The 25,927-nt window shown below is 43.0% G+C and overlaps 1 protein-coding gene across 3 annotated transcripts in view; it reads right to left on the bottom strand.

The window, feature by feature from the left end:
- Positions 1–25,927, bottom strand: part of kif26ab (kinesin family member 26Ab) — a 176,284-nt gene that overhangs the window by 108,981 nt on the left and 41,376 nt on the right. The window lies entirely within an intron of this gene.

Genomic DNA, 25,927 nt, shown 5'->3' on the forward strand with positions numbered 1-25,927 from the left:
CACTAAGGAGATGATTCAAAGGCAAATGCCTCTTCTTTACTGTTAGTTAATTTAGTTTTTCTTTTAGCAAGACAATCCCTTTAAACTTGTTTCATGGATGTTCAGCTTTCAGGGTCCCAAAGCCCTGTGTTGTCATTACCTTGCCATAGTGCAGAGATATTGCAGCTATCAGTGCAAAAACACTCAGGAGTCGGCCCCCTGTGTATCCTGGTGTATGGTTTAGAAGGAGATTAAATCCTGCACAGTACAAAGCTGCTACCGAAACTAATGCCTCACATGGAAGCGGACCAACTTAAGGCTCTCATATTGTGCCCCTCGACAATTATGGCCCACAGAGGGATCACTACTACAGCTGAGAATATGTTATACCATGCACAGGGCATCAGAGGCAAGGCAACATAACAGTAAACAAGGACAATCTACAACAGTAGATGTATTAGTCGCATATCGTTGACCAAATCTTCCCTTAGTATGATCACAATGTCTACAGGGTATTCATTTAAGTTACAAATATACTCTAAAAACCCAATAAAATGACTAATATTATGTAAATATTTGAAGAAATGTTATGTCAGAGTAACTATATATTCTGTTATAATTACCAATATGAGGAGCTCCTCATTGGCTTGTTAAAGACATGCAGACAAAATAGACCTAGGTTCATTTCCTGGTCTGGGCTGAGTTAGTTGATCTGAGCTATAGAGGCAGTTGAGGTGCTACAATTAACCTCGATGATCTTGGGGTAGGGAGGAGAAAATCGGACAAGATTCTTGTTACTGATCGATACCTCCTGCTGGATAATGTGCATATGTGGATGTTGAACTCGACAATGACACTGACAATGGTCAATAGCACACTCACTATCTTGGCTCTGTCATGAAGAATGACCACTTGGGAGTCCAGTATCTGAAGAACCATACCCAGCATGAGTCACCGATACCAGAAGAGAAGATGGAAGAATATGGGCAAAACAAAGCCCAACTTCCCAATCAAAAAATGTTTTTAAAGTATCAATATAAAGAATCAAAATCCTCAATCCAAAGTGGGAAGGAAATAGGACAATAACTCTATTGTCCTGATTCTCTAATCCACACTTCCCTGCAATACAAAATCAAAGAATTTACTTTATGGTTAACGACGTATCTTTAGTAAATTGCAATTAACTTTGTTTCCCTACTACCCAGCAATCCCTATGATGAAGTTTGCTTATTGCAGTTATTCTGATATCGACTAAAGAAGCCTCTATTATTCTGAAAGTTTAGCACCTACAATTCAGAAAGTCTTCAGCTGGTATTCTGTTACATCAGATTAATAAGTCTGCCACATTTACCCAAGACAAATATCAAATTGATAGTTGTAAAACATGTCTTTTCTATATTGCTCTTGTACATAAGACTTTTTCATATGTATTTTTGTTAAATTAAATACTTTAATTTTCTATATATGTACATAAAGTGACTTATCTTTTCAAACCTGTCAACATTCACTTTCTAGGCTCACTTTTTTAGTATGGCTATTTGGGCAAGATACCTTTATAAATCCTCTTACCCATATTCATGGCCATCTTCTCAACCTTGCCATCTCCTGTAATCTCTCTACTCCCATGGTCTTGATCACTGACTTGGCCGTCTCCAGCCATTTTCTTATATCCCTCACCACCAATACACTCCCACCCACTTCCCGCTCCTGGAAAAACCTCTCCCCAAGTAACTTATAACTGCAATTTCAAAGTTGCAACTGACTAGCCTTTGGCCCTCCAATCACCACAATACCTCTGCAGCCAATCCCTTCCCTCCACCATTATATCCTTGTGTCCAGAGAAACTGTCGCTGTCTCCCACCCGGGCCATTTCCCCTGGTATGGCAGTCATGAGTGTATCTGGAGCATAACTGGCTAGGCATCCATCCATACCACACTTGGCCTCCTCTGCCATAGCTGCCCTCTACTCCAAGATCATCCTGGGAGACAAAGATAACCCCCAGCTTCTTTTCTCCACTACAAACTGTCTCCTTAAACCCTTCTCCCCTAACAACAAGTTTGAGGAGCACATGAATTTATTTATCATTAAGATGGAGACCATCCATTCAGTTGCCTCTGCTGCTATCCCCCTTCCCCCTTTGGATACCCCTCCTAATACCTCCTTCTTTGGTTTGGCATCCATTTTTTTGATTACACCTCTTTATGCACTTTGGGACATTTTTTTACATTAGAGACACTGTTGCTGTTGCATTTGGAAAGCCATGTGGTGAAGGATAGAATACTAGAGCCTAGTCTTTAGTTATTTCCAAGCTTTTATTCATAGAGATTCCCCTTACACACACACACCACACCCTAGCTCAGCTATCCTATAAAAAGGTATGAATGCGCAGGCTTCAAGGAGATCTTGAAACATTTGCCTGAGGAAGGAGAAAATCTCCGAAAGCTTGTGAATTTAAAATAAAATTGCTGGACTATAACTTGGTGTTGTAAAATTGTTTACAATTATAAAAAGGACACAAGAGAGTCCCCAATTGATACCCACCACCTGAATACAATTAACAGTTGCTGCTGTTGTTACCTTATTGTTTTCCTCTGGAACAAAGTTTTGATGCTAAAAGTAATGATTCCATACAAAATGCAGTCTGGCACATTTTGATGAGAAGTTCAGAGGTGTTTTGCTCAGTCCTATTCTACATTTCACAGGGTTTTTCCCACTGCCAACCTGCTGTGAAGTAAACTCACTTTACATTTTTCACTTCGATGGACATTAGCATCTGGCCTGAAGATGGGTGTGAAAAGGAGGAAATGCACACAGCTGTTAAGAGATTCCTGCTAACTAAAAATCACAACAAAATTCTTGCTAAGGTCCTATTTAACCTACTTTACAAGCCTGTGAAAGTACATTATCTCACCGCATCTCCAGTCATGCAAAGATCTGCATATATCTTCCATAAAGTTACACCAGCGTATTTAGAAAAGGCAATAATTTGAAGCTATTAACTGCAGGGTGTCATCTCCCCTGTAGACTTGTGAAGATGAGAACAAGTCATTCCATGATTGAAGGCTCTTAAAGAAACAAGAAAATATGGCACGACAGGAAAGGCTGGAAGTACAGTAAAATCTAACTCCTAGGGAGCACCACTAAGCAAAATGTTATTGTAGTAACAGAGATCTATCGACTAAGAATACATTATTTTCATCCAACTTGACTAAAAGAAATTCCACCCATTCATAGTCAATAGGTGGGAAATTCTAGTCCAAATGTAGACTGCTATTGGCCTATAATTCAAGAACAGAAGCATAAATTACTTTAACAGAAAATAGTGAAGAAATTTGGTGCAGTAGCTATTTGTTAACTCATAAATGTCAGGGTTCAAGGAACTTCACATAACTTTACTGTAAAATAAAAAAAGCAATGAACAAGAATTCAACCCATTACTTCCACTGACCATGTCCAATCTATTCTATCATGGGCTTTATCTCACCTATTTAATCTCCTGAAAGAAAGTTCTGTATAAATTCTTCCTGATTACCAGAGGTAGTCAAGCAAAAGTGTTGAATATCTATCCATTGCCACATCTCCAGTATTTAACCACAACATGATAACTCTCCACAGAACATACCTCTCAGACCCAGCAGCACAAGAACTATCATTCCCTGTAGAATATCTGATCACCTCAGCCTAGACTTATCCCTTCAACCTTCATTCCCCACCAAATATTTATACTGTTCTCTTTTGAAGCAGTTAGTCGCCATGCTGTCTTTGCTGAAAGTTTGTTTTACATATCCACCAAACTGCAGAAAAAAATTATTTCAATCACTAGACGCTTGTCACATTTTCATCAGTATTTTAAAGACCAGGATTAGAGAGGCAATTTTCTGAATTTGGGCAGGCATCAGAAAATCTTGCTCACCACCAGTGCATATCAGAAAAACATGAAGGCACTACCTGCGGTTTTCCATCTACTAATTTCAGTGACCGGAAAGAAACGGCCAAAATGGCTTCCATTTTCTGATAAGTGCCAACAGCGGGCAAGGCTCCCCACTACCAATGCATATTGAGAAAATTGCCCTCATATCTCTCTCATATCTCTGCCTTCTCCCCATGTCTTTGCATTAATGAAAACAAGTTCAGTTCTGTAAGTCTCTCTTTGTAACTAAGGCTTTGAAATCTTGGAACCCCCTTCACTCTTCTCTGAACAGTCTTAAATCCTTCAATGTGCTTTGGAAAATGGAGTGCCATAAATTGTATATAATATTCCAAATGTAGTCTCGTCATTGATCTTTACAAGGTTAGAAGAACTTGTTTTGATTTAGAGACAAATGTCTCTGAGATACATCCGAGTGTTTGATTACCGTTGTTGATAACAGCTTCACATTGACTGGAAACTTTCAGTGAGACTCCGCAGGGTTCAATAGAAAACCACTCAAAAGACCCTGGAAACTAATTTCTTTGTCATTTAAAATCCACATCCTTATCTGATTCAATCCTTCCGCTGCCTGTATGAATTTCCCTCCTGCTCACATCAAGTGTAAAAAACCACATCACAAGAGCTACATCTGACCCTTTATTTTGCTTATTCCATTATACCAGGAGGCTGTTTCATTTCAAAATGATCAATATGTCTATTATAAAAGGATACACAACAAAAACCATTCTCTTTAAAATCTGCACTATTACACATTAGTTACTTGTAAGATCAGAGGGATTTGAAGTTCATACAGTGCATTGTACATATTCTGTTACTATGGAGGGGTTTCAGTGACACAATGCCACAAAATGCAGGTAAATCAGCATCACCTCAACATTTTGTATCAGATGCAAGACTTTAAAATTTAAATTTAAAACCAGACAAAAGGTATTTTATGACTCTGATGCTAGAAAAAGAGAATTGTAAACAGTTTTACAACACCAAGTTATAGTCCAACAAATTTATTTTAAATTCCACAAGCTTTCGGAGGCTTCTTCCTTCCTCAGGTGAATGGTGTGGAAAGCATCAGAAAAAGAGAGGGGCAATTGTCTCTTTTCTAACATGAAAATGTCCCTGATGCTTCCCCAATTATCTAATGGGTAGAGGCACTGCTTGCTGTAGTGCTGCCATACATACCAGAAGATCCCAGGTTTAACTGAAGTCAGCTGAATTGACTGACCTTAGCCAGGGTGGCAGTAGAGATGTCATAAATGATGTCAGCATCTCTGAGCTAGGGAAAATAATAAATCAGTCAGAGTTCCCAACCTTGATTGCTTTTCAATGACTACAGCTGCAAAATGTATGTGTGTGGATACTGGATGAAGTCAGAATCAGGCTCATCATAATGCCACCTGGTCAAATAACCTGCCAACATTTACTTTCTAGATTCACAGATTTAGTATGGCCGTTTGGCCAAGGTACCAGAGTCCTGCGGGTGCAATGTGGAATGGAACGATACCCCAGCAAGAGTCAGGAGATGGAAAGGAGAAATAAATTGGCTAAAGATTCTTCACTGGCCAACAAGCAGAGTGCTGCATATGTGTTTAACCACCAATTCACAGAGCTCTGCCCAGAGCTCTGCCTTATCCAAATTTGTGGAGATCACCTGACGAAGGAGAAAGCCTCCGAAAGCTTATGATTTTCAAATAAAACAGTTGGACTATAACCTGGTGTTGTAAGATTCCTTACAATTATCCAAATTTGAAAGTGGTGAGAATGAGGCAATATTACTCAGTGCTGCTGCTTGTACCACTCTCAAAATAGTACTGGTGTAAAAAGAATGTAACTGCAGCATAGAACTACTGGAATGAATACAAACTCTTCTTTTGTCTTGCTGTCTTACCATATCCAAGAACATAATGAATGATGATTTAGCCAGGGATGAGGACATACTGTGCTGCTGCAGTGTTACTTTAAAGCACAAGGCTAAATGGTCTGGTAGCTACAACGTTAGAACATCAAAGTTTCATTTTTGAGATCCTAGTCTGAATGGACATTCATATTTGGGCTTCCATTGGAGGAAAATGTTTCCTTTGAGGAGGGAAGAAAAATTAGTGGGTGAGTTTAATTGAAGATTGGTGCTCTGGGTGGTACAAGAAGCCTTGCCACAAAAGAGGGAAACAGCATTTCTGAATGAGGTTAATCTGTGGGGAATAGCAAAAACATTACAAAATAAACGTTGTCTTAAGAACATACAAAGGCACAGATAAAGAAAACCTACCAAGCACATTCCTTCTGCAGATCTTCACAATCCGTTCAATTGTGAACACTACCCAATCCACACGATATACGAGAAAAGATTCTGCTGCCTGTTGGGCTAATATACTGTTCATCGGGAAATTTTTATTGTGAAATAAATTTCCACTTATTAACATTTAAACTTATCCCAAATTTAATTTTTTTATTCATTCACAACAAATGTTTTTCAGCAAAAATAATTTCACCTGAAGGCGTCAGTGGCCGCAGGTTATGTGAAATATTGTTACTATTTCCTGATTTATAGTATTCGGTTACTGAAAGCTGCATTCTCAGCAATCTAAGATGATATTCTATTCTATATGATTAATTAAAAGCTTTTAATTTGAAAACCAGTCAGCAAATTCTCAATGCTTTCCAATCAAACAAATGTATATTACCCCAAAATATTGTTTGTTAACACCCAATACGGGACTAGGTAGCACCTCAATACAGTATTCAGGGTTATTAGAAATGCATCAAATGCATCGAAATGCAGTGGCTCGGTATGCTAGATGGGCCAAAGGTCTTCTCCGCCCCAAAACAGTCCTATGTTACTACTGAGGGAGTACTGCACTGTCAGAAGTGCTGTACTTTAGGCGAGAGGTTAAACCAGTAATTCAGGGAACATAAACAATCACATGGGGGTATTTGAACAAGAGCATGGAGTTCTCCTGGTGTCCTGACCAACATTCCTCCCTCAACCAAAGCTAACGAAAACAGATTAACTGGTTATTCATCCAAATGCCGTTTGTAGGACCTTGATGCGTGCAAATTAGCTGCCTACTCTGTATGACCAAAGACCACTAGCAGAACTGAGGTCAATCGAGCTCAGTGGGAAACCCCTCCAGTAACCTCCAGTGGCTGGAATCATACATTACACACAGGAAAATGGCTGAGGTCATTAGAGGCCAATCATTGCAGCCACAGAACATCGCTGCCACAGTTCCTCAAGCAAATGTCCTTGGCCCCATCATCTTCAGCTGTTTCATCAATGACCTTCTTTCTGTCAAAGGTCAGGAGCTGTTTGCTGATGATTCTACAGTGTTCAGTTCCATTCACAACTCCTCCGATAATGAAGCAGTCTACCCCAGCCTACAGCAGGATCTGGACAACATCCATGCAAGGGCTGACAATTGGCAGGTAACATTTGTGCCAAATAAATACCAGATACTGACCATCTCCAATGAGTGATGGCACAAATACCTCTCCCCGACCTTCAACAGCACCACAAGTGCCGAGTTCCGCACCTTCAACATCCTGCAGGTTAACATAAACCAGAAGCTTAACTGGACTGGCTATATTAACACCATAGCTGTAAGACCAGGGCAGAGGCTTGGTACTCTGTGATGAGTGGCTCACCTCCTGACTCCTCAATGTCTCTCCACCATCTACAAGACTCCAGTCAGGAGTGTAATGGAATACTGTTTGAAGGTAGCCACAGCAACACTCAAAATGCTTGACACCATTCAGGACAAAGCAGTCCACTTGATCTATGCCTCTGCCACTGAATTCAATATCCACCCCTCCACTGCTGGCACACTGTGGCTGCAGTAAGCACTGTAGCAGCTGCCAAACTTATTTCAACAGCACCTCCCTCCCCTGCAACCTATACCATCAAGCAGGACAAAAGCAACAAAGTCGTGGAAACACCATCACCTCCAACTTCCCCTCCAAGTCACATACTATCCTTAAACATATTGTGATGATGAAAGAAAGGGACTATATCAAAATTCAGGAATTTCCTACCGAATACCATATTGGAGCACCATCATCACATCGTTCACCTGACGAAGGAGGAAGCCTCCGAAAGCTTGTGAATTTAAAATAAAATTGCTGGACTATAACTTGGTGTTGTAAAATTGTTTACAATTGTCAACCCCAGTCCATCACCGGCATCTCCACATCATCACAGGAACTGCAATGGTTCAAGGAGAAGGTCCACCACTACTTTTTCAGGGATGGGCAATAACTGCATTCTTGCCAACATCGTCCATAGCTCAAGAAAACAATTTAAAGGTTTGATCATCAGTACGGTCTCAGCCAAAGTAGCAATTGGGGTGCTAGAATTAGCCTCAGTCTACACCAGGCAGAGAACATGTCTGTCAAGCTCTCTCTCCAGCTCACTATCCAGTATCTCTGTTTCGAAAATGATAGGATTGCCAGCTGACACTCATGGTCTAGGTTCACACATGAAGAATGTCAATTTGGGTGAGGTAATAAAAGGAAGTTGATGCCAGTGGAACCCAGCACAAGCCCGTGCCATTGGGACAAGAGCGGAGAAAAGGACAGAAAACTGGGAAGGAGGAAATGTGTGTGCACAGCATCAATCCCCATTCCAAACTCTCTTAAAAAAATGATAACAATTACAGATGGGCCTTTAGTGCTTGCTTCATGAATTTTGGAGATTAATCAAAAAAACAATTGATTGGTCATAAGCCAAATCAAATGGTCTGATAGCAATTCAATAACATGTAGTCTCACATGTCCTTTATGAATAACTGACTTTTATGTTTACATATAAATAAAGAAAAGTTTGGTAGTAACGTGATCCAAGTTCCGAAATAAATAAGTGCATTGCAGGCTGCTGGCTTATAAATCATGGTTTCACTGTCTAAGGGAGGCCTCCAAAGATTATTTTTCCTTCAAGCAGTGCCCAGAATGAAGGATATAATGATTGCTGCAGTTACAGAGTAAACATTTGGACAGCAGTGATTTATTCCCACACCAAACCTGATAGTTGAATCAATGAAAAAAAAAGAACAGTGACTTCATGCATGCTGATTTAATACATATAAATCGCTGGCCAGATTCAGCTGATATATTTTTAATATTTTACATATTAGGAACATAACTTCAATGCCATTCATCAACTTTTATAAAAACTCACCCCTTAATGCTGCTGTGTCATATACATTCTGCGGAGGTACATTTAGCAATATATTTGTGATTAGGAACATCATTGAAAGAACAAAGGGAGAAAGTAGATTTCTTTTTAACATAGAGAGCTGTTAGGACATGCAATGCCCTACCAGAAACAGAGGTGAAAGCAAAATCCATAATCACTTTTAAAAAGTAAGTTGTTAAATATTTGAAAAAGGAAAATTTATAAAGGTTAAGGGGGAAGAGTAGGGGATTGGAACTAAATGGACAGCTCTTACAGAGAGGTGGTTCAGGCACGATGGGCTGAATGGCCTCCTTCTGTGCTGTAAAATTCCCTGGGATAGATTTTTCCCCTAAGCGGACTTTGGGCAGCTGGCGGAACACGGCAGAGGGCCCTGTCCATTCTGAGGGCAGGGTCTCATTAGCACTGGAACAGCAGGCTGCCCTGGGGCACATGATCTCCAGCCACCACAATATCGGCTTGTCCGGCCAACCTCTGAGCTCAAGGAAGGTAGGTCCGTGGGGGATAGGGGGGCAATGTCTGGAAAGCGGGAGCTGGAGCAGTAGCAGCCCAGGCTGGTCTCATGATACCTGGAGGAACACTCCTGCTCCTCCCAGCCCCCAAAAATAAAAAGGAATTCACCTTTAGGATCCTCTTCGCTGGGCCACCAGCTGGAACTAGTCGGAGCATGAATGGCATACACTCATAACATAAGAACATAAGAAATAGGAGCAGGAGTAGGCCAATCATGGCTGATCTGATCCTAACCTCAAATCTAAATTCATGTCCAATTTCCTGCCCGCTCCCCGTAACCCCTAATTCCCTTTACTTCTAGGAAACTGTCTATTTCTGTTTTAAATTTATTTAATAATGTAGCTTCCACAGCTTCCTGGGGCAGCAAATTCCACAGACCTACTACCCTCTGAGTGAAGAAGTTTCTCCTCATCTCAGTTTTGAAAGAGCAGCCCCTTATTCTAAGATTATGCCCCCTAGTTCTAGTTTTACTCCACCCAGCTCAGTCCAAAAATAGCAACTGGGGTCCTATTTACACCATCAGACCCCGATTTGTATTTACAATAGGCCTAACTCCTGGCTCAATGGGTAGCTTTGGCCCCGGAGAACTTTTCCACGGCCACAGCGATGAAGGCAACAAGGAAGTAGTCCATTGCCCACCATTTTCAGGGCACCATTTTCGCTGAGCAGGAGGTCTGAAAATGCACCCCATTAATTTATCGTTCTGTAAACTCACTGAACCATCAGAGGACAACACCGGGGCTTCTTAAGATCACTATATTAATGCTAAACCATAGTGCTCGAACCAGGAATGTCACATTTGATTGATCACTTCAAAGTATGCTGACTATTTGTACCTGATAATTACGAACATATTTTTAAAATGGGGAATGTGGATTTCTAAACCTGTACTACAGGGTAAGACAAAAAAAATTTGCTGACATATGGAGCGCTATTTTCTTGAAGCAGATATACAGCACTTAGCACAGATCTCTGTAATTGCACAGATCTAAGTTTATCATCGATGTTACATTTTTGTGAAATAAAATTTAAAGAGTGGTCCTCATCCACTATGACTACTTTTTAAAATAAAAAGTTAAATAGCAATATGATTAACACCAACAATTTTTTGTTTCCTTCTATTCAGTTCCGTCATTTTGTTTAAACAGTGAGTGCTGATAACCTTACTGGGGTGCTGACTTACTGAGTCCAGCAATACAAGAGGGTTGAGTTTCTGCCCTCGCTACAGTTGCTGACTTACTGAATGGCATCTCAAGCTGAATCCGATGATGTGCCTTTATTGGAATTCTTGCTGCAGACTTTAGAACCCTGTGGCTCATGCTTCCCAAAGTAGATTTACAACAATGTTTGTGCAGGTTTTGCTCCAACTGGCCAAGGGAAAGTATAAGCTACAGTGGCGATGGGGTGGAAAGGGAACTTTAGTGTCACAACAGGAATGTAGCACGTACACTAACAGGAATATAATCGACACACTTAATTCTGAATCACCCCTGGGTTTATTACTGGATCTCTAATTCAGCGTCCGCCCAGTCAGCCTTAACACCTTCTTTACGGCAGTAACCTCAGCAAAAGTCAACAAATTTTTTTGCTTCAACAAAACAAAAATCCAAAATGAAGAGAACCAACAAAAATATTTTGATCATAATTCTTTGCAGAATTCATTTTTGAAGGGGAGGCATAATGATGCGACGCTCTTTAAGAACTTCATGATAATTAAGCTTTCATTAAGAATTAAGCTCGTGCAGCTCACCCTTTCATTCTGGTCTATATCAAGACCCACCCAGACTATCTTCACTCATATTCAAATCTGCAGGTAAAGAGACATAAATAAAATGATGTATATTTGTTTTCTGCATATCTAAAATATTTATTTTATTACACTTAATTTCTTTTTAAACGAAGGACTATAAAAGCTATTAAAAAAAACTCACATGTTTAAAAGGCACAAACTAAAGTCTAAGCATCTGCTGAGATGTCAAAGAAATCTCATGCAAAGCTGCTAACATCTTAATTTCCGGTGTGTACACTTGCAGTTTGCACAGATCTCAACAACACAGCATGTGTGCTGTGGAGTGGGCAGCGAGGAACATGAGACTTCCAAAACAGACCAGACATGGCAGGAAGAGGAGCTGGAACGTTACCAGGATGTCAGGTGAGAAGGAAAAGGCAAGCGGAAAAAAGCACAGGGCATGAACAAGATTTGAAGAGAATGTTGAAAGAGCCAGTCAAGTATTAAAGGTAAGTGGTAAGGCCACCAGTGTCAGTTTACATCATTCAGTGGGTCGTTAGACTGGAAGGAAAATTGTTAGTGGCTTGGGATTGCAGACAGTGGTGACAGTTTGGATAGAGAGTGTAATATCCATGGATACGGTAGTGTAGTGGTTGTGTTACTAGACTAATAATCCAGAGACTAGGAGATCAAATCCCACCATGACAGTATGAAAATTTAAATACAGTTTTAAAAAATTCTGGAAATATCCCTCTCTCCCCCGACCCCCCCCCTCTCCTCTCCCGATTCCTGAGCCACCCCCACTGACTCCCGATTGTTCCTGACACACCAGCCAGTCCCGGCGGGAGGATGATGTCACTGAGCCAGATGCTTCTCTGCGGCGGCAGCTGGTGACATCACAGAGCAGGGAACCGCTATCATAGCAAGAAATTTAAAGCGCGATGTTCTCCTGGGCTGCTAGCAGTAGTGCCTGGGAGACCATGCCCCATTCCAGGAGATTCCCGGGCAATCCAGGACAGCTGGCAGGACCACTCCATAGCCTTGCTTTTTCCTACCTCTTCCCCCAGGCCCTGTTCACACTCTCCTCCAAATCCAGTCTAATGTGTGTTCACCCCCAAAATACAATCAGTGGCATTCTACAGTTTTCTCCCTAAAACTCTCCTCCTTGCTACATTTCTCCCCATCTTCAAAAATCTCCTTAAAACCAACCTCTTTGACCACCCTTTCAGACACCTCTTATTTCCCTCTTATTCCAGCCCGGGTCTGACCACCCCACACCCCCCACCACAAGAACATAAGAACATAAGAAATAGGAGCAGGAGTAGGCCAATCGGCCCCTCGAGCCTGCTCCGCCATTCAATAAGATCATGGCTGATCTGATCCTAACCTCAAATCTAAAGAACACAAGAAGTAGGAGCAGGACCCGGCCACTCAGCCCCTGGGCCCGCTCCGTCACCCACAGGGCCTTGACCGATCCGAACTCAGCTTCATGTCCAAATTCCTGCCCGCTCCCCGTAACCCCTAATTCCCTTTACTTCTAAGAAACTGTCTATAAGAAGCACTTTGGAATGTTTCGCTATGTTAAAGGTTCTATATGTGATTGTTTTTTGATTTCAGATGCATTGCAAGTTGCAAAGCTTCAAGTAATGTATTTGTTATGAGCCTTACTTTGGCAAACATTTCTTTAAAAAAGCTAAGTAATTACAAACGATAGCTCTTGAAACAAACAGTCCATTAACTTCTTTGTTTACACTCCTTAAAGTCCAGAAGCTCGAGCAGCGTGTCAATGTTGAGCAAGTGGCACAGCCCAACAATTCTACAATGAATCGATGACCTGCATTAATCATCTATAAATGAATATTTCAGCTACTTTCACTGGCAAATCACTTCTAAACAAGATCTGAATAGAATTCAGCTCAACATGAAACAAATGATTCCTGTGTACACAGGTTTCTTTGAAAGGGTTTTTAATGCTTTCGGGTCATATTCCATTAACTGAATCCCCAAAAGCACCTTCATCATCACTGATCAGTCATTCTGTCATCACTTCTATCTACATGCTGTTGATCTTGGCAGCTCCATACACAGCGCTGCTCACTCTGCTCACTGTAGCTCTGCAATGATTGTGATATGCAAAGCTTAAAACTGGTTAATGGTTTGTAAGAGAATAAGGACAGGCAGACAACTCTTTACACAGCATATTTATTACCTGTCAGGGTTTGGCTCCTCCAAGGGTTCATTTTTATGCGTCTTAAATAGCAGACACATATCTGACTCAAATAGTTAACATAATGTACAAACAGCTGTACAAAATTGTTGCAATTTAAGTCTAGACATGTGCATTTATTATCTTGACGCATTATGTAGAAAAAACTATTGATCAAAGTATTGTACACAGCCTCAACTAGGAATCTGTGCACTGAAAGCTGACTAATAACTCTACTGCTCATATCATCATGAAGGGCAGATAAAGAATAAAATTTATAATCACACTACCAACAAAAAATAAAACTGGTAGCTGAAGGCAATAAAAAGATTACCAGACCTGAAAATCCAAGCAGCCTGTGAAATTTTACCTCACTTCTGAATTTTTTTTTTAAAAAAAGCTTCCTGTTTGGTCTGATTTCTATCTTTTAAAGCAAGTTCTGTAAAGAATCTTAAGCGGTTGGTAAAGGCTGAGTTCAATTACTTGTAGGTTATGTGAGATCCATTATGGTGCTGCCAGGATCACAAAGTGGGGTCTTGCACAACTGGCTACAAGCCAAATGTAAAACTGCCAGAAGTCACGTTTGCTGAGAATACCCATTTTTAGTGCATCTTCTGGATCGCTGATCGTTGAGAGTCCCGGCAGTTTTGCATTTGCCTTGGCAAGTCCTGAACTTCGGGAACCTGACGACATCAGCACAATATAGAGACGCCAACGGATGATCTCGTCAGGGCAGCAGCTGAGGAGTTACATTTGATACAGTTCCCCAGGGCCCACAAGGGGAAAGAAAATCAGCCATGGTATGTGAATTAGTGATCCCTGCTGAGAGGTGTACATGCATTAGGTAAGAACAGAATTGGGCTTGGCTATGATGCCCTCAATGGTGGAATAGCATGCTGACACCCACTATCTAAGCTTAATGAAGAATGGCTACTTATGCGAGGTATTGAAAGGCTGCCAGTGCCTGTGAAACTGGGATCACAAAAATACTCACTTTTAGTTTTTGAAGGGACAAGCAATCTTAAACATTTCTCAATTGTGAGGTGTAAAAACCTTTAAAATTAACCAGAACGTGCTATTTTTAAACGTAATAATTCAAATTTTCCAAGTGAGCATACGCTTGGACCCTCTAAAAATACACACTAATTTTGTCCCTCCAATATTTAGATTGCCCCCTTCATACTTTCCTGTACTTATTCCCCCCCCAACCCCAACACATGTGAACTGATGTCAATGATAGCTACAGCTTAAGTTACAACCCTATCTAACAATTTTGTTCACGTTATAGGCTTATAATCAGGACTGTTCTCGGGTTGTCAACTTTTTGGGGCCTGTGACAGCTATTTTGAAACTCTTGGCTCACCTTTGTTAGTTTTCAGAGTTGGCATTATGATCCCTATATACAATAAGGCAATTACTGGCAATAATGTGCATCTTGCTTCATTGTTCCCTTAGTCCTAAAAACAAATCTTCAGAAATAAGTTTTTGAACAATGCTTGAAATTACCATCCACCATGAGTAACTGTCAAAAACTAGTACAACCAAGTAAGTTCAATAGCTTATACCCTTTTATACTGTCCTCTGAAACCTGAGGCACTTCCTATATTTGGCACAAACTAGTTCCTGAAGCACAGTATAACCAGTTAGGGCTCCTGCCTAATCAATTCAAAGCAGTTCCTATTTGCAACCCCATTCCTGGGTGGTCTGCTACAAATTTCAGGTGAAACTTGTTCCAATACAATCCTCACTGGTTTCAACATGCTGCAGGTTTGAATCCTATAATGTTTTATGAGCATCTTAAAACAATGAAATTCCTATTTGCCCATCCCACCCAGCGGAAACAGGGCATGGATGCTATTAAAATCAATCCGATTCAACTTACCGCCCCATTCCCGCTGTAATCCTGCTAGCTGCCATTTTAACTCCTGACTTCATTTAGGTGGCTGAGGTGCATGCTAGGACACATGCAATTTGGGGTCCTATGATGTCATTTAACTGGGGGGAACAGAAGTCCCACCAAGCGGCCGACCCGTTGAGTAAAACCTTGAGGGATTGGCTTAAGGCACAGACTGACTGGAAGCCCTACTTAAAGGAGCACTCAGCTCAAAGGGATTTGTGTCGGTGTCAAGCAGCAGGTGGGCCTGTTAGAAGTCAGCAAGTGTAGGGGTGGCTGCTCGTAGAAGGCCTTACACAGCCCACAGGATCTATAGGCTGAGAGTCAGTTTCCTGAATATGACTGAGGAGCACTGCATCGGGAGGCTGTGCTTCATCAGGCAGGCAGCCTTCTCCAACAGGACCCGCTGCCTGCTGGTCCAGGTGGCCATGATTTGCCAGCGGCTGTCAAAGTCACCATGAAGTCACAGGATAGAACCAGCAGCTGAAATAACCAGAATAGGGTTCTCTGCTCATTACAGGGACACACTACAAATTTTGCCTGGGTCTCGCGACATGTGAAACTTTCTGGGACATAGGCAGCTATGAGAAGCACAGAAGCCAAAAATATTGAGAGTAAAAGTAAAAATCATGGAACTTAAAATAGAAACGGCCACTGAAGTTTTCAACACTTTTGAAATAATAATTACATAGAAATGACATAGAAATTAAAGCACAGGAACAGGCCATTCGGCCCAACTGGTCTATGCCAGTGCTTATGCTCCACACGAGCTTGCTCCCACCCTACTTCATATCAGCATATCTTTCTATTCCTTTCTCCCTCATGTACTTATCTAGCTTCCTCTTAAATACATTTATGCTGATCGCCTCAACTACTCTATGTGGTTAGAATGTGAAATAATAATGAACAAGACAAATCTATAGAAATTTCACACCAGAGACAAACTACTTTCATAAAAGGTACCAAATGTTACAGCTTTACAGAGATAAAAAGGTAGCACCACTCACAAGAGACCTAATTTTGACAAATGTATTACTTTTCAAAAAAACGCGTATAACGATCTATCCAATTTGTTGCATTATCTAGCTTTTATTCCAATTTTATCAAAAATCTGATTTTCACAAATGTGATTTCATATAAGTCAGATTTTACACAATCAGCTTTGTTACACAAGATGGTTTTGACTGTTCTTGCAATCATTCTTTTTCCAATACTATCTGTATTTGAGTACTTGTAGGTTGGAAGACGAGGTTGTAACATTGTAATTGAATCTGATTAGATTGTAGCCTGTGTAAGTGCTTCATAATATTGCAGAGTTGTCAGCTTTTATATGAGTTATTCTGAAGGTTCTGATGATGAGGCACATGCACCAAAATTGTATTTCATTTGAATATAATTGCTGTGTGCAATTTGTGAACAAAATCTGTTCCAAAGAAATTATACAAAACTAAGTTTCAAAAAGTAGCAGCATCTCTGTGCATTATTTTTACAATGATGGGAAAACTAACTTACTTTCATTGTAAAAGTTGCCCAGTTACAGACTGCAGCTACCCATTCTCACCAAACCTCTATCCTTCTGATGCAGTTTTATACTTCCTTCCTGTTCCTTTCAAGCTGTAAATTGATCAAATAAATGTTGCACTTCAGTGAAAAGCCCAAATGGGCAGTGAAGTTTGGCTGTAATTAAACAACAACTATTGAGTCTAGTCCGACACATCAAAGCGGTTATTACCCTTCAAGAATGGAGCTACCCACCTACTTTAAGGTACTAAACACTTTTCCTGCAACTCAACAATCTTTGTGCTTTGTAAGAGGACCCTAGTTTTGCATGTGCACTTAGTGAAAAGCCATCTTTTGGAAGCATTTCACAAAAGTTTTAGTTTTTATGTTACTTGGTTTATTCAACAAGGATGTGTTCTACTGGCACAGTGGTAGCACTCTTCCCTCAAGTTAGAAAGTCATGGGTTCAAGTGCCCTCCAGAATTTGAGCATATAATCTAGGCTGACATTCAGTATAATACTGAGGGAGTGCTACATTGTTGGAGGTGCTGTCTTTAGAGTGAGGTGTTAAACTGAGGCCCCAACTGCCTGTTCAGGTGAACATTAAAGATCCTATAGCACTATTTGAAAAAGCGCAGCGGAGGTCTGCCAGTGTTCTAGCCAACATTTATCCTTCAAGCAACACCACCAAAACAAATTACCTGATCATTTATTTTATTGTAGTTTGTGGGACCTTGCTGTGTGCAAATTGGCCACTGCATTTTCACTACACAACAGTGACTATACTACAAAAGTAATTTACTGGCAGTGAAGCGCTTTGGGATGTAAAAGGTGCTACATAAATGCAAGTTCTTTCCTATCAATGTAAAAGTTTATTAAGTTGTTAATGAATTTGGGGCACTATTAAAGCATTTATAATGTGAAGAATGTTATTTTAAATCGAGTTATATTACAAGCAATAAATGCTCAGCCAGCTTACAAAACAAGAAGCAATGGGCATGATTTAATCGGGGGTGCGGAGGCGGGGGGGGGGGGGGGGGGAATTCCTGTCGGGAAACCCGGAAGTATAGGTTTCCCAAATGTCCTTACGATTTTGACGTAACAACATAATTTTTTTTGACTGTTTCCCGCCCGACGGGCAGGGCTCAGTCGGATGGGAGAAGAAGAAGGAAGTGGACGTGAACAGGTAAGTGTTAGATGGGGGGAGGGTCATTAGGGGGGCAGGATCACCGGTGGGGGGGGTCTTTGTCATCGGGGATCATCGAGGGTGGGGGGGTTGAGGGTCAGTCATCAGGGGGGTTGCCTCAGTCATCGGAGGTGGGCTCAGTGATCAGAAGGGGGCCTCAGTGATCAAGGGAGGTAGTCATTGGGGGTCATCGGGGAGGGGTCAGCCATTGGGGTGGGTCAGTCACTGGGGGGAGGTCAGTCATCTGAGGGTCGTCGGGAGGGGTCAGTCATCGGTGGGGGGGGGGGTTCAGTCACTGGAGAGGAGTCAATCATTAGGGGTCATCGGGGGGGGTCGATCATCAGGAGTCATCGGGAGGGGGGGATCAGTCAGCGGCGGGGGTCAGTCGTTCAAGGGGTCACTCATCGGAGTTCATTGGAGGGGAGGGTCAGTCATTGTTGGGGGGAATCACTCACTGTGGGGGCTCAGTCATCGGAGGGGGGTTGGTCACGGGGGGGGTCAGTCATCAGGGGTCATCGGGGGGAGGGGTCGGTCAACAGAGTGGGGATCAGTCACCAGGGGGTGAGTCCGTCATTGTCAGTCATCGGTGGGGGGGGGGGGGTCAGTTATCGGGGTCATCGAGGGATCGGTCATCGGAGGATCAGTCAGGGGGGTCAGTAATCGTGGGGTCAGTCATCGGAGTGGTCAGTCAGCGGGGGTCATTGGGGGTGGTCAGTCATTGTGGGTGGGGTCAGTCACTGATGTGGGTCAGTCAACAAGGGGTTGCCTCAATCATCGGGGGGGGGCTCAGTCATCGGAAGGGAGGCATAGACATCGGAAGGGGGGGCTCTGTGTCCGTGGGGGGTAGTCATTGAGGGTCATCGGCGAGGGGTCAGTCAGCAGGGGGGGTCAGTCATCGGGGGTCATTGCGGGGGTCAGTCATTATGAGGGGGGTCAGTCACTGGGAGTTGGTCAGTCATCAGGGATCATTGGAGGGGAAGGGTCAGTCATTGGAGTGGGGGTCAGTCACCGGGGGCGAGTCAGGAGTCAGGAGTCATCGGAGGAGGGGTCAATCATCAGGAGTCACCGGGGGGGGCGGGGGGGTGAGTCAGTCATCAGTGGGAGAGGGGGGGTCAGTCAGAGGGGGATCAGTCAGAGGGGGACCAGTCAGAGGGGAGTCAGTCAGGGCGGGTCAGTAATTGTAGGGTCAGTCATTGGGGGGTGGAGTCAGCCACTGGGGGGGTTCAGTCATGGGGGGTTGAGTCATGGGGGTCTCAGTCATCGGAGGGGGGTCAGTCACCGGGGGGGGGGTCAGTCATCAGGAGGCAGGGGTCATCATGGGAGTCGGAGATCATGGTGGGGGGACGGTCAGAGACTGTGGTGGGGAGGGCGGTCGGAGATCGTGGGGGAGGACGGTCGGAGATGATGGGGGTGGGCGGTCGGAGATGGTGGGGGGGGGGTCAGAGATGTTGGGGGGGGCGGTCGGAGATGGTGGGGGGGGGGGGCGGTCGGAGATCGTGCGGGGTGGAGGTCGGAGATCGTGCGGGGTGGAGGTCGGAGATCGTGGTGGGGGGCGGTCGGAGATCGTGGTGGGGGGGCGGTCGGAGATCGTGGTGGGGGGGGCGGTCGGAGATCGTGGTGGGGGGGGGCGGTCGGATATCGTTGAGGGGGGGGCGGTCGGAGATCGTGGTGGGGGGGCGGTCGGAGATCGTGGTGGGGGGGGGGCGGTCGGAGATCGTGGGGGTGGGGGGCGGTCGGAGATCGTGGTGGGGGGGCGGTCGGTGATCGTGGTGGGGGGGCCGGTCGGAGATCATGGTGGGGGGGGGGCGGTCGGAGATTGTGGGGGGCAGGGGGGGCGGTCGGAGATCGTGGTGGGAGGGTGATCGGAGATCGTGGTGGGGGGGGCGGTCGGAGATCGTGGGGGAGCGGAGATTGTCGGGGTCGGGAGGCATCGCGAGGGTCAGAGATCGTGAGGGCAGGAGATGGCGGAGGGGTCAGAGATCATGTGGGGCAATCGTATTTGTACAGTCTCTGCAGGTAGGCTGTTGGGCCTGGGGGAAGCAATCCTGCTCCTCCATGCCCACAAGCTGTGCTATAAAGGCACTTACCCACAGTTTCGGGCCTTCTCACCTCCTCTCATATGGAGTGAAGCAGAAGGTCCGGGAATCCCAGCCCCCAGAGGTTAACAACAACAATTTGCATTTATAAAGCACTTTAATGTAGTAAAACGTCCCAAGGCGCTTCACAGGAGCATTATCAAACAAAATTTCACGCCAAGCCACATAAGGAGGTATGAGGACAGATGACCAAAAGCTTGGTCAAAGAGGTAGGTTTTAAGGGGCGACTTAAAGGAGGAGAGAGAGATAGAGAGGCGGAGAGGTTCAGGGAGGGAATTCCAGAGCTTAGGGCCCAGACAACTGAAGGCATGGCCACCAATGGTGGAGCGATTAAAATCGGGAATGCGCAAGAGGCAAGAACTGAAGGGGCTCGGAGATCTCGGATGCTTGTAGGGCTGGAGGAGGTTGCAGTGATAAGGAGGGGTGAGGCCATGGAGGGATTTGAAAACAAGGATGAGAATTTTAAAATCAAGATGTTCCCAGACCAGGAGCCAATGTAGGTCAGTAAGCACAGGGGTGATGGGAGAACGGGACTTGATGCAAGTTAGGATATGGGCAGCAGAATTTTGGATGAGCTTAAGTTTATGGAAAGTGGAAAATGGGAGGCCAGCTAGGAGACCATTGGAATAGTTCAATCTGGAGGTAACAAAGGCAAGGATGAGGGTTTCAGCAGCAGATAAGCTGAGGCAGGGGCGGAGACGGACAATGTTAAGGAGGTGGAAGTAGGCGGTCTTGGTGATGGAGCGGATATGTGGTCGGAAGCTTATCTCAGGGTCAAATAGGACGCCAAGGTTGCGAACGGTCTGGTTCAGCCTCAGGCAGTGGTCAGGGAGAGGTACAGTGTCAGTGGCTAGGGAATGGAGTTTGCAACGGAGATGAAAGACAATGGGTTCGGTATTCCCAATATTTAGTTGGTGGAAATTTTTGCTCATCATTACTGGTGTCGGACAAGCAGTGTGACAAATGAGAGACAGTGGAGGGATCAAGAGAGGTGGCTGTGAGGTAGAGCTAGGTATTGTCAGCATACATGTGGAATCTGGCGTTGTGTTTTTGGATGATGTTGCCGAGGGGCAGCTTGTAGATGAGAAATAGGAGGGGGGCCAAGGATAGATCTTTGGGGCGAAGTTTAGATTGGTAAAGAGAAAAGACAAGGAAGTAGTACAGGAAAGTGATGGGGGTAATGATAAACAGAGTGTGTCAGGAAGGGACAGAGCATACAAACATAAGAGTGCACTAGCAAATGGGGCCGGGGTAGGAAAGAGTGGTAAAAAGACAAAATTAAAGGTTCTTTATCTGAATGCGTGCAGCATTCGTAATAAGATAGATGAATTGACGGCATAAATGTATGATCTTGTGGCCATTACAGAGATGTGGTTGCAGGGTGACCAAGGTTGGGAGCTAAATATTCAGTGTTATTTAATACTTCAGAAGGATAAGAGAAAAGGTAAAGGTGGTGGGGTGGCTCTGTTAATAGAGGATGAAATTGATATAATAGTGAGAAATGATGCTCAGAAGATCAAGATGTCGAATCAATTTGGGTGGAGTTAAGAAATAGCAAGGGTGAGAAATCACTGGTGGGAGTAGTATATAGGCCCCCTAACAGTAGATACACTGTAGGGCAAAATATAAATCAGGAAATAAGGGGGGCTTGTAAAAAAGGTAATGCAATAATCATGGGCAATTTTAACTTTCACATAGATTGGACAAATCAAATTGGCAAAAATAGCCCTGAGGAGGAGTTCATAGAGTGTATTAAGGACTGTTTCTTCGACCAATACGTCAGGCAACCAACCAGGGAACAGGCCATTTTGGATCTGGTAATGGGTAACGAAACAGGATTAATTAATGATCTCAAAGTAAAGTTTCCCTTGGGAAGCAGTGATCATATTGTGATGAATTTCACAACCAGTTTGAGAGCAAGGATTTTGGGTCTGAAACTACTGTATTAAACTTAAATAAGGGCAATTATAAAGGAATGAGGGCAGAATTGGCTAAAGTGGACTGGGTAAACAGATTAGATGGTATGATAGTGGATAAGCAGTGGCAAACATTGAAAAAGATATTTTATGACTCACAACAAAAATATATCCCTGCGAGGAGGAAAGACTCCACAAAAAGGGTGAACCGACCATGGCTAACTAAGGAAGTCAAGGATGGTATCAGGTTAAAAGAAAAAGCATACAACATGGCAAAGATTACTGGTAAGCCCAAAGATTGGGAAAACTTTAAAAACCAGTAGAGGATGACTAAAAGAATAATAAAGAGGGAGAAGATAAATTATGAGAGTAAACTAGCAAGAAATATAAAAACTGACAGTAAAAACTTCTACAAATATATAAAAAGGAAGAGGGTAGCTAAAGTAAACATTGGTCCCTTAGAGGATGAGACTGGGGAAACAATAATGAAAAACAAGGAAATGGCAGAGGAATTGAACAGATATTTTGTATCTGTCTTCACAGTAGAAGACACTAATAACATATCAATAATAGTAGAAAATCGAGGGGCAAAGGGGAGAGAGGAACTAAAAACAATCACTATCACTAGAGAAAAAGTACTAGGTAAACTAATGGGTCTAAAGGCTGACAAATCCCCTGGACCTGATGGCTTGCATCCGAGGGTCTTAAAGGAAGTGGCTACAGAGATATTGGATGCATTGGTTGTAATCTTCCAGAATTCACTAGATTCTGGAAAGGTCCCAGCGGATTGGAAAAACGCAAACGTAATACTCCTATTCAAGATGGGAGTGAGACAGAAAGCAGGTAACTACAGACCAGTTAGCCGAACATCTGTCATTGGGAAAATGCTAGAATCCATTATTATGGAAGTAGTAGTAGGACATTTGGAGACTCATAATGCAATCAGGGAGAGTCAACGTGGTTTTATGAAGGGGAAATCATGTCTGACAAATTTATTAGAGTTCTTAGAGGAAGTAACAGGCAGGATGGATAAAGGGGAAGCAATGGATGCAGTATATTTGGATTTCCAAAAGGCATTCGATAAGGTGCCACATAAAAGGTTACTGCACAAGATAAGAGCTCATGGTGTTGGGGGTAATATACTGGCATGGATAGAGGATTGGCCAACTAACAGAAAACAAAGAGTCGGGATAAAAGGGTCATTTGCAAAATGGCAATCTGTAACTAGTGAGGTGCCGCAGGGATCAGTGCTGGGGCCTCAACTATTTACAATATATATCAATGACTTGGATGAAGGAACAGAGTGTTTTGTGGCCAAATTTGCTGATGATACAAAGATAGGTGGAAAAGCAAGTTGCGATGAGGACACAAAGTGTCTGCAAAGGAATATTGACAGGTTAAACGAACGGGCAAAAATTTGGCAGATGGAATATAATTTGAGAAAATGTGAAGTCATCCACTTTGGGAGGCAAAATAAAAAAGCAAAATATTATTTGAATGGAGAAATACTACAAAATGCTGCGGTACAGAGGGATCTGGGTGTCCTTGTACATGAAACACAAGAAGTCAACATATAGGTGCAGCAGGTAATCCGGAAGGCAAACAGAATATTGGCCTTTATTTCTACTGCATACAGTTCTGGTGCCCTTATTTAAGGAAGGATATACTTGCATTGGAGCCAGTTCAGAGAAGGTTCACTCGGTTGATTCCAGGTATGGAAGGGTTGTCTTATAAGGAAAGATTGAACAGGTTGGGTCTATACTCATTGGAGTTTAAAAGAATGAGAGGAGATCTTATTGAAACATACAAGATTCTGAGGGGACTCGATAGGGTAGATGCTGAGAGGATGTTACCCCTCATGGGGGAATCTAAAACTAGGGAGCATAGTCTCAGAATAAGGGGTCGCCCGTTTAAGACAGAAATGAGGAGGAATTTCTTCTCCCAGAGGGTCGTGAATCTTTGGAATTCTTTACCCCAAAAAGCTGTGGAGGCTGAGTCATTGAATACATTCAAGGCTGAGTTAGACAAATTTTTGATCAGCAAGGGAGTCAAAGGATATGGGGATAGGGCGGGAAAGTGGAGTTGAGGAGATAAAAATCAGATCAGCCATGATCTCGTTAAATGGCGGAGCAGGCTCGAGGGGCCGAATGGCCTACTCCTGCTCCTATCTCTTATGGTCTAATGGTCTTATGGGTAGAAACCTGATTGGAGGGATTCAAACATGGAGTTGTGGGAAAGATGAGCATGGATTTGGGAGGCGACAACACGTTCAAGGACATTGGAGAGGAAAGGGAGGTTGGAGATGGGGCGATAGCTTGCAAGGACAGAATACAATACAAAAAAATCTGTCAAAATGGAGGCCCACAGCCTCCTTGAAAGCTTTTACTGATCGACCCACCTCCTAAGAGCAGGTTGGTCACCTGCCCCTCATCTCGCCTCTGTGAAAACCGGAGGTGGGCGGGCTTTTAGATTTTTAAAATTTTTACTGCCCACCCCTGTCCCCAACCCATCCGTTTTTCCCATTTAAAATTATGCCCAATATCTCAGGAATTGAGTATTATAAAAGTTGACATTGTTAGCATAAGAACTAAAAACTTGCATTTATATTGCACCTTTCATGACCTTAGGATGTCCCAAAATGCTTTGCAGTCAATGAAGTACTTTTGAAGCGTAGTTATTGTTATATTGTTGGGAAACGCAGCAGTCAATTTGCACACAGCAAGATCCCACAAACATCAATGAGGTAAATGATCAAATAATCTGTTTTTAGTGATGTTGGCTGAGGGATAAATATTAGCCAGGATACCTCCCCTGCTCATGAATAGTGTCATAGAATCTTTTAAGTCCATCTGAGAGGATAGACAAGGCCTCAGTTTAACATATCATCCAATAGACAGCACCTCCAACAGTGCAACACTCCATCACAGCATGTATTGTGCACACCAGGAAGTCTGTTACTGGTATCAGCCTAGATTATGTGCTCATATCTCTACAGCAGAGTTTGAACTCACAACCTTCTAACTCAGAGGTGAGAGTGCTATCAGTGAGCCACGGCTGGCACCTAGAAAGAGAAGTCCAAGGACTTCATTTAAATGACATTTAAATTCAGTTGGTTACAGCTAGTAGCATACTTTAACGGTGACACCAATTAAACAGAAGCTGTGAGGCTCTAATTAGCCAATAAGTTAATACTCAGCTGCATTGTTCTGAAAACAGACTTCCTGGCTTGCACAATATATGCTGTTTTGGAGTTTACCACTTGAAGGAAACAGTGCATGCCACAAAACAGATAAAAACTGAAAGACTTATTCAAATTTAAAATGTAAATTACCAATGCTCTGATGACATATTGGGTCAGGAAATAGCTGGTGCAGCACCATGCACACACAAACTAGCAGTTCCCAGGTTCAATTCCCAGTCTAGGCAGAGCTGATCTCAGCCAGGGTGGCAATTGAACTGTTAAAATTGGGCTCAGCACCCTGGGCTACTGAAGGAAACAAGAATCAGCAGACTCCTTACTCCTAGTTGCAATCCAGTGACTTTTACTGGAGAGGGTACATTCATGAACATAGGGTTCAGTATGGTTGAACACCTCACTGTTTCAGTACTTTCTCCTCAGTGCTGTATAACTTATTTTTTTTCACAATTAGAAAACCCAATAGAGAAATCTAAAACTAAGTTATTGAAATTTGTAACTGAGTGTCCATTCATTTGATGGATATTCCTTAATTGCATCATCCAGTAATTTATGAACCGCCTCAATTCCTTTATCTGGTCCTGACATTATGCAATTTATG

Source organism: Heptranchias perlo, chromosome 10 (genome assembly GCF_035084215.1).
Source record: "Heptranchias perlo isolate sHepPer1 chromosome 10, sHepPer1.hap1, whole genome shotgun sequence".
Lineage (NCBI taxonomy): Eukaryota > Metazoa > Chordata > Chondrichthyes > Hexanchiformes > Hexanchidae > Heptranchias > Heptranchias perlo.